Source organism: Acanthopagrus latus, chromosome 10 (assembly GCF_904848185.1).
Source record: "Acanthopagrus latus isolate v.2019 chromosome 10, fAcaLat1.1, whole genome shotgun sequence".
Taxonomy (NCBI): domain Eukaryota; kingdom Metazoa; phylum Chordata; class Actinopteri; order Spariformes; family Sparidae; genus Acanthopagrus; species Acanthopagrus latus.
Genome location: NC_051048.1, coordinates 16,579,211 through 16,591,711, shown reverse-complemented (window position 1 = coordinate 16,591,711; position 12,501 = coordinate 16,579,211). Strand labels below are relative to the sequence as shown.

The following is a 12,501-nucleotide window of genomic DNA, read 5'->3' as shown; positions in this document are numbered from 1 at the left end:
CCTCAATCACCCCAAGACTAACTTTACCAAAGCCGAGCACCAAAATGAAGTGCTAGCAAACAAGCCAGTAAACTAACACATACTGCAAGACTTTGATACTACTCTGATCGGGTAAATAGGTAAAAGGCAAGAATAATTCCTGACCCGCAACTGCTCACCGGAGGGGGTTTCTTAGGAGCAGAGCATTCTCATCATGTGGGAAAGGGATCTAAATAAAACAATGGCACATATGGCTACATTCTTTGTCTGAAAATAAATTGACAAGCAAGTTTGAATCAAGAACCGATCCTGAATCAAACTGTGACAATGATAATTCTCAAACTGAGAGGTGCAGGTTTCAGTGTTACTGGTAGCAGAGGTAGTTTATCACGTACAAGGAGCGAGTGTTGTACACAAGGCACTGTGTCCTTTTGGTTGCCATGCAACAGTAATCTCCACTGAAGTAATAAGTCCAGGAAAATAAATCTGTGCCTCCAGGTAAAACTATAACTAAATTTCTCTGTCACACTGATGTGGTGTACAGCATAATTTAAGGCGAGGTCTGTTTAGCTTGGAGCATTTGCCAAAAACCCACTCTGCAAATGTTAACTGGTCAGAGAAGTCTCATTTTGGAATAAGATATCTCATTTTGGCATGCCCCTGGTTTTGCTGATTATCTCATCCTCCTCTCATAATGGGCTCAGCTGTCTGCTCCATCTCTTTTTGTGTCTTAATCTTTTCTTGTTTGCAAAGTAAGATATGCTTTGCACCCCTGCGCTGATGACAATAAATTTGAGCGCCCCCCCCCCCCAAAAAAAACAAAAAAAACAACCTGGGGACGACAGAGATAAATGAGACGGAGGAAATGGATGAGGAATGGGACAGCCTCACAACTCTTAACTAATTCCTTCAGCGGGGGGACAACACAGAGAGCATGATTCATATCCGGCATTATGAGGGGAATGATGAATCTACTGCCGTCAGCCGTGTGTTGTCCTCAGCTCGTAAAAGACTAAGAGTATTCCCAACATCCAAGACAAGCTGTAAGGTGTAGCCTGTCGCACAATCGCACTGTTGATGCCACGCTGTTGAATATGCTCATGTGTAGAGGAGGAAAATTCAAAAATGGGCCCCTTTACACAGCGGGCTCTCTGAAATTTACTGGACGACAACTCATTTAGCTGGATTAATATTCAAGAGGGGTTTTTTTTAAGCTTTTCCATATAATGAGATGTTTTCATTTTATATCAGAGAATCCCATGTCACTTAATGTTGTGGAAATAAACAAAAGTACATGCTGTAGTCATTTTTGCTATAATTATACTAGGCGGCAATCCATTGTGATGCTAGAGGTGTCTAGAGCTGTTAATTGAGTGGTGACTGAACAGGGGATGCAACAAATGATGCAGGCAGGTTAAATTCGTAATCTATAAAATCTATGCACTCATGGTCACTTGAAAACACTCAGGGGTGTTTTTTTCTGCTGCAGCCTCACTTGGCCTGGTACAGCCAGTAGTTTATGGCAGCTAATGTTAGCTAGCTTTTCATAGATACTGCTGAGTGACCGGTATTACTAAGTTAGCTACATGTTCAACTGTTTAAGCATTTGTCATTTTTCAATAGCAGATGCTATAAGCAAACTTAGCCTTGCAATCATCACAAAAATGTCCCTTCTGATATCATGAAGGTTATGCTGCAACTCCACACAGCAAAACTTGACAAGCTATGCTTGTGGAGGAAACATGCCTTGGCTGTATTTTCTGCGTGTCCTGATAGAAGCAAAGACAGATCAAACTGATAGCTAAAATGTTTCAACTTAATCATGCACATCATGGACTTTTCACGGTGTGGAAAATAAAGCTTTATAGGTGTCGCAACTGTTTTCAGTCGCGCTGCTTCGGGTACCGTGATGGAACTTTCAGAACGGAGCCTTTAATAATTCAGAAACATCTGTGAAATCTTGAAATAAAAGAAGAAAATCGAATCGGACTTTCCTCTATTTGATCACCAAGCAGTTTGTATTTGGGATGTGCGCTGTGATTTCTTTAAATGAATATTGATATTTCGGATGCCTGTCAGTCACAAGCACTTTAAAATATGCAATCTTTCTGGGATGGTTTTGGACTTTAGCTGTCCCGTGGCATTAACTGACTTTTAGAAACCCCCTCCAGGTTATCACCTCCAACTGCCCTCTGGTGTTTTATTTTAAAGGCAGTAAAATAATGATGCAATGACGAGTAACACATTCATTTTAATTTCTCCCCTCTCTGTGCCCTCATCACGGCTGTACTCTGCGCTCTACAACATCTAGGTTTCTTTATTAAGGGTTTTTTTTCGACGAGGAGGCATGGCGAGGTCGACCGGGGTAAGGCTGGACTTTTCCGATCTGTTTGGGCAGTTCCTCCACCCGTCCCCACCTCCTGAGGTGGCCCAGGGCTGTTTGGCAGTGGTCGGTTTGGGGCCCGTGGCTGGCTGGGAAAGTGTTTGTTTGTGGCTGCTGCTGCTTATTGCTGATGCTGTTTGATATCTTGGCTGGAGCCTTATCTGTTTAGCTGCTGAGGTGCTGCCGTTTGCTCTGATATCTTGAAAGGCAAGCTCGGTTTGGGCAGCTGTCAATGTCTGCGCCTTCCCTCTCTCTCCTCGTGTCGCTCTCTCTGGCTCTCTCTCTCGCTAAATCTCTCTTAGCCGTTTTAATCATTCAGATCAAAACAAGAGTGGCAGGGATCTGATAGTAAAAAATAATTGTAAATGCACGACTTCAACGGCGATTCGTTTTAATGTGTCAATGCAATATCGGAAAAGATTCAAACGCCAAAAACATCTCGAAAGGAGATGCATCTGGTTATTAATTCCTCTTTCTATAAATCAACCTTCGACTCTGCAAAAGAAAAACAGAAGGTTGAGCTATTAATCGAGCAAAAATGGGTTTATATTCCTGATGTTAAGTCTTTTTTTCCTCAGAACTGCCTGTTCACCGCGCCATCTAGTCTTCTAAACGTGACCAGCTGTTGAGATACAACCTTATCAAGATCCATCTATTTGAGGCTTTTGTTTGTGCAGAATCGGGACTTCGTGACAGCTGCTGGCGAGCGGGGAGACTCGACGGTTATGAGGCTCACATAAAAGGCAATTTTCCATATTGAATTTTGATTGTTCTTTATACGGCGAGGTTTATTTAGTGGAGCACGGCGGATTGGATGCCGCCTCCGGGAGCGCGGCGAAGTTCATGGCGGGCTGACGCCGACACAGAGGTCTTAAACAGCGGGGAGCTAATGTAGCATATGGTGGACGTGGAGGGAAATTAACAAAGCATGTGGCTCTCAGGACATGAAAGAGTAACGCAGGGTCACAGCAGCCTGGATGAGTGGCTCTCTGCTGCAGTCTTTTGGTGGATAATTGTGAATGCTGTTGGGTTCCACACGGGGCTTAATTTGGGATTTATTATGTGGGGGGGGGGGGGGGAGTCGTGGCTGGCCAAAGGGGACTGATAGATGAAAAAAAATGCAGCGGCCAAGAATATTTTTTACCAACCAAAATGCGTATTGGCTATGACTTTAGTATTTAATTATTAAAAATCACAGCACAGCTTGAAGAGATCTCAGAGGCACTCGGGGACCTGTTATACAAGTTTAATGATTTGATTATGAAGACTTTTTCAAGTGGAATTTGGCTTTAATCGTAGAAATGAATGTGATATTGTTAATATGCTGCAGAGAAAGATGACAAATGTAGAATCTTTCTCATCTTTAACAACCTTTACGGCCAGAGACCACAAGAGGGGCTGCAGCTTCCTGAGGTGTTTTTAGTCACTCTGCCCTGTTCTTGTAACACTAATGCATTATTTAGGTTTTTTTTCGAACTCTGTCATTTTGGCATGTTGGATAGCCCTTAATCCGACAATACCCACGACAGTGGAGTGGCAGTGAAATCAAAACTCTCTGTTGTTGCAGTCGGAAAGAGAACACAAAATTCTGTGCCATGATTGCAAAATTCAGCCAAGCGTGACCCAGAAAAAAAAAAAAAAAAAGAGAGAGCTGGCTGAAGCTGCTGATTATAAAATCATTTTCTCAACAGTCAAAAATTTGGCACCTGACCACCTTCAGTGGGATGTGTAACAGAATGCTTAAGTCTGGTTATTGGGTACAACAACTGAAATGCACTTTGGGAATCAAAGTTAACCCCCCCCCCCCAAAAAAAAAATATATATTTTCTAATGCAGTTATTAATACGTTGAACTGATGATTTAACCAGGAGAGTTGCAAGCTGATCCAAGTTGTACACGTGATCACAAATCAGGTCACTTCCTGTCTTTAGTCCCTGTTAGCTGAAAGAAGATGTGAACTGAAACATCTCATTGCAGCTCCTCATTTCACATAAATTCGTAATCAAAGTGATGTATGCGTACGACCATTATTACCAGTGCTACATACCATAGCTGTGTAATTATTCAAACTGTGGCTAGGGCCTTGTTCGGCTTCACATTTCTGGGGCTGCGGCGGCAGACGGGGCTCCAAACAAAGCAATCAGCTGGTTAAACGTTATCAGAGCACCTGGAGAAAATGAGTGGTAATGCCCCTAACATTTCTCCCCTTATTTCTCTCGCCGGCTGATCAAAAAGCCGTCACGCCACATTGCGCCCCGTAATGGTTTTTTGTCTGGACTCCTTGGTATTTAAATGAACAAAAGGACCAGACTGTGGCTGAGTGTATTACGTCCACATATGTGTGTGTGGGAGCGTGTGCGCTCACATTTAGGTATACGTGTGCTAAAGAAAGACGGAGAACGCTGAGAGATTGAGTCATCGTGGTGAAGAGAGACGGGCGGGGGCAGACGGAGAGGAAGTGATGAGGGGACACCGCGGACAGGGTGACTGATCAGGACACATCAATAATTATCTGTTTACTTGCTGCAGGCTCAGAATTTAATATAGCCTCTTCATCCCTCTGGTAGTTAAGAATTTTATTGGATATCAGGGTATTATTGTTTGTGTGAGTAAGTGTGGGTAAGGAAATATTAAAGGAGGAGCTACTTTTTTAAGTTGTCGCCTGTGCGGCTTCCAAATGAGGTTTTTTTTTTTTTTCCGCACATACGCATCCAGGTTGATGTTTTTGTGTCTGTGTGTCACAGATTTTGCTCCATCAAAGCGTTTCTATAAATAGCAGCAACACCGCTCGCCAGCTACGCAGCGTGATGTGTTATATAACCTCGTCGAAATGCATACTGAGACCACATCAGCATCAACAACTAGGCCGCTACCTGTTCTAATGCTGCAAGGCTCGCTCTCTCTCTCTCTCCCACACACACACACACACACACACACACACACACTCTCTTTCTCTCTCTCTCTCTCTCTCACATGCACCAACACACAGATTACATGGTCTTCTTCATTATTCATGTGGCATTTTCTGCCTTTACTCGAAAGTGTACAGGAACGGAGGCGGGGAGGAGATACGGAGCGTGAAATGGAAAATATTTACCGCAATAACTCCTCCAGTTTGCTTTTACCTTAATATGCCACAGAATAAATCTAAAAAAAATACTAAGGTAAAACAAATAAAATGATCGCGACTTCAATTATGTGTCTAAACATCACCTTTTCACAGTCAAGGAAAACTACAGTTTTCAAACAAAAGCCTCAAATAGTTTTATCCTCCTTCCTGTACTGCTATTTATCCACCTTGATCATTACAGTGTGGTTTCTGGGTTTTGGAGATTCCGCCCGTAAAGATGTCCACCGGCTTTTGAATACAGTCAAACCAGATGGCACTCAGCTTTGTGGTGCTCGAAACACATCTGGAAAACTAAACGGGGGTGTCTCCTTCCAGGAATCATGACCGAGTTACTCAAGATAGCACAGAGACCCTGTTATGAGCAGTTCCACGTAGGAACTATTTGTTTTTTTTGTACCAAACTACACGCACTAACTGCGTCGCCACTAAAAGAGGAAGTATGCATCCACTCATGCATATTTTTTGAGAGTGACATCTATTTCATCTATATCTCCAGAACTCTGCAACTCACACCAAACAATGTAGATGGATAAATATTATTACAGGTAAGATATGTATTTCTGATTTGTCATGTAGTAAAAAATGTAAAAGGCTGTGAGAGTTATTCCAATACTAATTTTGTTAATTATTTTGTCCCCAAATGACAAATTCTTGGACACCTTTTCACGTCTGTAAATAAACCACTACTGGATCTATGAGGCAGCAGTTTAATTCTAATGTGCAACAGAGAGATTATCTAGTTCAATTCTCTCATCATTGTTATTTCTTTTCGAAGAATAACATTTCAAGATTCAGTGACTTTCATTTCGCGTTCTTAGCGAGCCGACGCGCACTGCGAGGATTAACTATGCACTCCCGTAAAGCACTTTGAAGCGGCCAGCCACTCAGAGACATGGGGTGACGTGCGCGTACATGCCCGTACACCCCCTCTCTTTATCACCCCATTGGCCACCGCGTGATTCCCCGCTCACGTTTAATCCAACGAGGTGTGTAATGGCTGCGGTGACGGGGGGCTGTTTAAACTTGACTGCTGCGGTCACGGCTCAGGAGAATATGGCTCATCTGCGGGAGACGCGGGGCTCCGGCGACAGCACCATTCCTCTTATCTCTAACCACTTAGCACTGATCTAAAACAGGCCGATAGGCGGTGGAGAGGGGGGGATGGAATTGGAGTAAATGTCACCACTTGGTCGTTTAGGAGCCGGAGGGAGTGACGACTGTATTTACTGTAAACGGCTGCGACGACCGCCTGTGAGATAACACGTGTATCATGATGTGTTTGTGTGTCTTGATGGTATCTTTTCATACGCGAGCGTGTCTTTGCATATAATGTGTGTGCGTCTTTGGGTCGGTGTTGCGTAGAGACAGATGCCGCCCCCAAACAACCCCCCCCCCCCACGCTGTCTGACTGGGTGACGGCTCCTGCTGACTCGGCAGTCACACACACGTACACACAAATTGAGAGACAAACTGAATAACTAAACTTGGGGACGACAAGCAGCAGCGAACTGTCTCACAACAAGTGGATGGATTATTAAGAGCGTGTAGTCATGTGGGAGAGATATGGCTGAGCGAAAGCAAGGGCAAGTGTGTCTTTGTAGATGTGTGTGTGTATGTGTGTGTGACTTTGCGCAAGTGTACTGTTATCTTGTGATTTCAATTTTGGGTTAATCCAATACTTTAATTGAATCCCATCATGTTATTCACCTCGTATTTCAAACGCACAGTATGCAGCTTCGAACACGCGGGGTCTCATTGGAGTTGTCGTCTTCACTGTTCAACAATTACCACCGCAGATGAAAATCTATCCGACGAGACTCAGACGGACAGGTTCACAGACAAGGTCAGGCTTTAAACTTTTATGTTACGACTTCTTTCCTCGCTTCTCCGACTGTCTCTCGACAAGCGACAGAAGGAAATGCGCCGTTACCTTGAGTAAACTTGCGGATTTCTTTGGGTTTGAACTAACGTGACACGGAACATGGTTCGTTAAGGAGAACAAGCCGGTACAGCGGCGCTGGCAACTGCTTGAAAAAAGCCATGCGCTTTGAAAAAAGTGCTTAGCGGTTGACTGGACAAATCTATTTGCTAACTTCAACCAATCAGATCAACGGTACGAGAGAACCGCCACCATTTGGGCCTGTTAAATTCAACTTATACCAAAGATAGTGGAGGGGGAGGGAGAACATCTTTTCCATCGTGAAAAGCCTTCATTGCCGTTCTGTGCTCTACTTCCTGATATAAGTGATGCTAGCAGCAGCTATGCTAACCTCTTGAGGAGCAGCCATTGATGCCTTCAAACAGACAGTCACCTCCCCGCTGGTCGTCACATCTAAATCACGCCTGTAGCTGCCAGTAGTACTTCTTCTTATAGCTCCGATTGCTTCAGTTACTAGTGCATAGCTTTTAGCCTGGCAAGGTGGATTTGTGAGAGCACATGATCATGAATCCAGCTGGTCTGCAAGGTTCGAACATTGCTGGAAAATTTTGCAGATGATTCAAGTGCTCACCTCAACAACATACACAACAAAGGTCAAGACATTTATAGACATTTTAAAGTAGAGATCATACTTAATCTTTAAGCGAGCCTGTGCTTTCTTCGTTTCTGTGCACCGCATGTCCAGCAAATTGGGAGAAAAGAAACAGGGAAATCTCTCAAGACAGGGGTTACAGGTGTTCCAGATGTTCCTCTTACTACATCTGTCTCATCTCAGTGCCTCGTCCCCGCTGATACCTCGGCGCTCTGTGTCCCTCTACCCTCCCCGCGGTCCGCTTCGTAGCATATTGTAGCCTTAAATCTCTGTGTGTCCGCCGTCATCATTCTCCTCTCCTCTGACAACCTCCGCGACGTGCACCTCCACCTCTCCCTATTTCCCCCCTCTCCTTCTCATCCCTCCGTTCCTCTTCTATTTCCCTGCCACCGCGGTTCATCGCGCACACGACACGCCGGACCACTGACCGCAATCGCTTCGGCCGCACGTGGTCAGGGCCCAGCACACACTCAAAAACACACACCTCGACCCAAGCTCCCCACCTAAAGGAGACTAAGCTTGGCAGTCCCGTGCTCTTGTAGCAATTCAAACCACATTTATGAATATGGAGTGAGTCTTTTAATCAGTGTCACGTTAATGATCAATAATCACTTATCCATGAAAGGACTATAAAACATTAAATGCATGTTTTGCCTAGAATGAAGCTTTTTTTTTCCCCCACACAGGCTATTTTCACAGCACAACCAAAGTTAATTACTCTTGGTGTTATACCCTACTATAGGAATCGTAAATTAAACAGACACAGGCAAATTATTTAAATCATAAATTAAGCGAAATAATGTCGCTCAAGATTCCACTCCCCCTCCGCCCTGTCATGATTACAGCAGCTACACGGAGTAAGCGCTTTAATTCAGATCAACTTAGAGGCCTTTTTTTTTTTTTTTTTAAGTTTAAATAACTTTGATGAGACTCAGCGGGAGATCCATTACAAGAAAGCCTAACTCACTCTGGTGTCAGAGCACAAAGACTGCATCGAGGACCAAACTCCATCCCACTTCAGCCGTACACCCGCCTCTCTGATCGCGACACGTACAGGGAAACGCAAACAAGCTTCTCTCGTTTCAGTGTTCTTTCCATAGCATTAAGATCAACTATCTTACCAAAGGATGGCTGTGTTTATAGACACGGGAGACGCAGGAAGTGCAAATGAAAAAGAAACAAACAACAACAAAAAAACAAAAACCATAGGAGAGTGCGGACGCGATCAATAAAGACATGTGTTTATTAGATTGAGGCGAGCGGTGACAGAGCCCGGCCCGGGAGTGGAACACTAGCGTGTAATCTTGTACTGTTTTCTCTCTCCCTGCGGAGCGGCAAACTCACTCACTCTCGCCTCGGGCCGTAAAGAAGCATGCAATAAACAGCCATCAATCTGGTTTGGGAGTATTGACTGGGATGGGGGAGACTGGCTGATGGGGAAGAAAATCGAGGACCTCGGGGTGGGTAATGTGATGCAAGTGGGCCGCGGCGCTGCGGCGCTGCTGTTATTAAAAGATGAGGGACTTTGAGCGCGGGGACGGATCTGATATATTGTAAGCATCCTGTATTATGTTGTGCTCCATATCGACATTTCAACTTGTGGATCTGACTCTCGAAATAGCAGACAGTCCTCAACAGTATAGCTGTCTAATTACTGCACTGCTACATTTGCTACATTTGTTAGTTGACGTCCGTTGGCTATTAGCGTGGATGCCAGTATTGATGCTTGTGATTATTCGTCAGCTAAATGCACCGCTGGTCTCTTTAAACATAGCCAAAGGGCCATTTGTAAAAAGAGGCTTTTGGCATGCGGACGTCTCACATTTTATTTGTGTAATGAATACGTGCTGTATTATTCATTTGTTATGCTTGGTAACACTCCCAAAAGTAACTGCGCTGGAATGATAATAGAGGAATCGGGTGATTGAGACAAATGGAGCCCCGTTGCACAATGTACAGTAACAATACATCAGCCACAAGCAGCAGGCATGTTGTTCCAAGGAGGATTGATGGAGAAAACAGTGTCGAATTTGTTCTCCCCTTCATTACCATGCTCATTCTGCACAGCACCGCGCCGAACATGTCTGGGTGACTGAGGCTTCAAAATTGTCTGGACTTAACGCAGATCTGGAGGGGACCCTGCGGCTTGTGTCATCTGCCGCAATCAAGTCCTTTTAAAGAAGGGCGGATACACAAACAAAATGTCACTAAATGAATTAGAAAAAAAAGAAAGGGGAGGATCTAACCTTTGCAAAATTGCTGTTTGTGTGGGCCTGTGTGACGACTTCTAAATGTGCAGGTGCTTTAAGGTAAACCTGGGCCCCCAAACTTTATTTCACCTCAGTTTTCACATCCTGTGAATCTGACAGCACAACGCTGTGAAAACATAATTCCTGCTCTTGCCTCTTGAGAGGCATTTGTCTCAAATACAGACATCCTGATGTGTCGTCGATGACTGTCTTGCAGCGTATCAAGTATCGCAGAAACCCTGTCATGTAATAGCATCGTTGTCGTGCATGAGGTAGTTACACCTAAAGATCTGGACTTTCTGTGGACCTTCTGCTTGAGTATTACCAGTCAGCCTTACTATCTCACAAACAGGCGCTTTAGCCATACTTTACATAAAGAGGAAAGGCATAAGGAGCTTTGTATGATGAACTGTATCAACGAACTGTCAGTTAGTCTGGACGACAAGTCTGTCTACAATATGGAAAATTGCCTGAAAACATGCAATCGGAAAGTGGCGGTAAGTATCTTTTTCACGAGTGTAATGATCTTCATTGTGGCACTAATGAAAGTCGTGTCTTTACATAACCATTTTGAATTCTATTTATAAAAACACATTCACAAGGGGAGGCTGAATTAAAAAGTGGAATACGGGAGATCGAGAAGCACAAACTGAATAAAGGTACCCAGTGGATGCATTAGTAGGGAGTCATAGAATCAGGGCTAAAAGTAGCAACGAAGACAATTAGCTTAAAACAATTACCCATCTTAAACAAATCAGCCTCGAGTCCTGGTGTCTGAATCTCGTTTTTTTCCCCTTTATATTGGCCGAGCATCTGCCAGCATGGAAAGACAATTTAATTAGATTGTAAAAGAAATCAAATTGTTTCAAGAGATTGGAATAAGGTAGTTTTCTTATTTGCCAAATTGGGTACAGTACATAGTCTTATTAGTGAACACTTATTACCACGAAATTTCAAACCAGGTGCAGCTCTTTTTGGAAGCAAGCAGAAGCGGAGTTTCTTTAAAAGGCTGCAGAATGTAATATTAGACCAAATGACTTGTGACTTGACGCGCTGATCTTCTCATTGTGGACGTGTCCTTTTTTGTTTGGCTTCACATTAACCAGTCACGCACCGCTCTTTTCAGCCGTCGACTGTGTTCAAGCAGCTAACAAAAGTCACATGCTTAATGGGCTAATTAAGAGCTACACCACCTTATTGAGATGGCATAATGAAGTATGTACCGTTCATTCATCTTGTTTGACAGTGAGTTTCTATGAAGTGCCGACGCAAAATGAAAAAAAAAAAAAAAAGAGAAAAAAAAAGAGGAGCAGAAGAGAAAGCCTCACATCTGCAGGCCTGTCAGGATGCTGCACGTTTATTGTAGGATCGGCACTGAAAGGCTCCAGTCTACCACTGATCTGGGCCCATTCAGCATCTGCGCGAGTCTTTCCTCGAGAAATCAAGGCACGACCGAGGAACGTATCCATATTGTCAGTTATGTAGGCTAATGGGCAGTTTCTCTTAAAGAGGGCATCTGTGCAGGTGCCTGGGCAACCCCATCTGCCCTGTATGGGTGTGTGTGTGTGTAGGTGTGTTTCCTCTTCAAAAGATCCAGTGCTGCAACAGACGGTGACCTCATGCATCTACACCTCCACACAGGAGCCTTGGAAAGTCCTTTTCTCACAAGCGCAAGATTACAACCGAAAAAACATGCTGTTGCATAATCATGTTGACTTGCTCTTGCTTCTCTTAACCTCAACACAAGCTTCTTTGCTGTTATGCACTCAGAAGATATATCTTTATTTCAGCGCTTCACAGTGCAACGTCAACCACTATTGGTACATACGAAGATGGCTCCAGGGGACCCAGATCCCCGTGCAATTATTTTTCGAATCAAGCTGATATAGATATGTTTGGACGTAGGGAATGTCGCAATTGTGATTGTGAAAGGAAAGGAGCTTTCAATTTTGATCACTGAATTCAAAGGAGGTATCTGCAGCTTTTACGACAGTGCGGCCCAGTGCGGTCCTCACTGCTGCAATTTCATGGCGCGCTGTATGTTTTTTTTTTTTGTCGCTGTCTAATCAAATTTTGAGTGAACAGCCTTGTTAGTCATCAGTCATCCATTCATTTTAAATGTACTCGCTGAAATTGCAATTAAAAGTTTCGGTGGCCGGTGTGATTACGACACAGGCTTCGCACTCAGGTGAACTGATGTCCTTGACTGCCAGGGTCAAACTCAGCCCG

The 12,501-nt window shown here is 44.0% G+C and overlaps 1 protein-coding gene across 4 annotated transcripts in view; it reads right to left on the bottom strand.

Moving 5' to 3' along the window:
- The window catches only part of nlgn2a (neuroligin 2a), a 188,036-nt gene that overhangs the window by 142,766 nt on the left and 32,769 nt on the right, over positions 1–12,501 (bottom strand). The gene's annotated exons all lie outside the window — the stretch shown is intronic.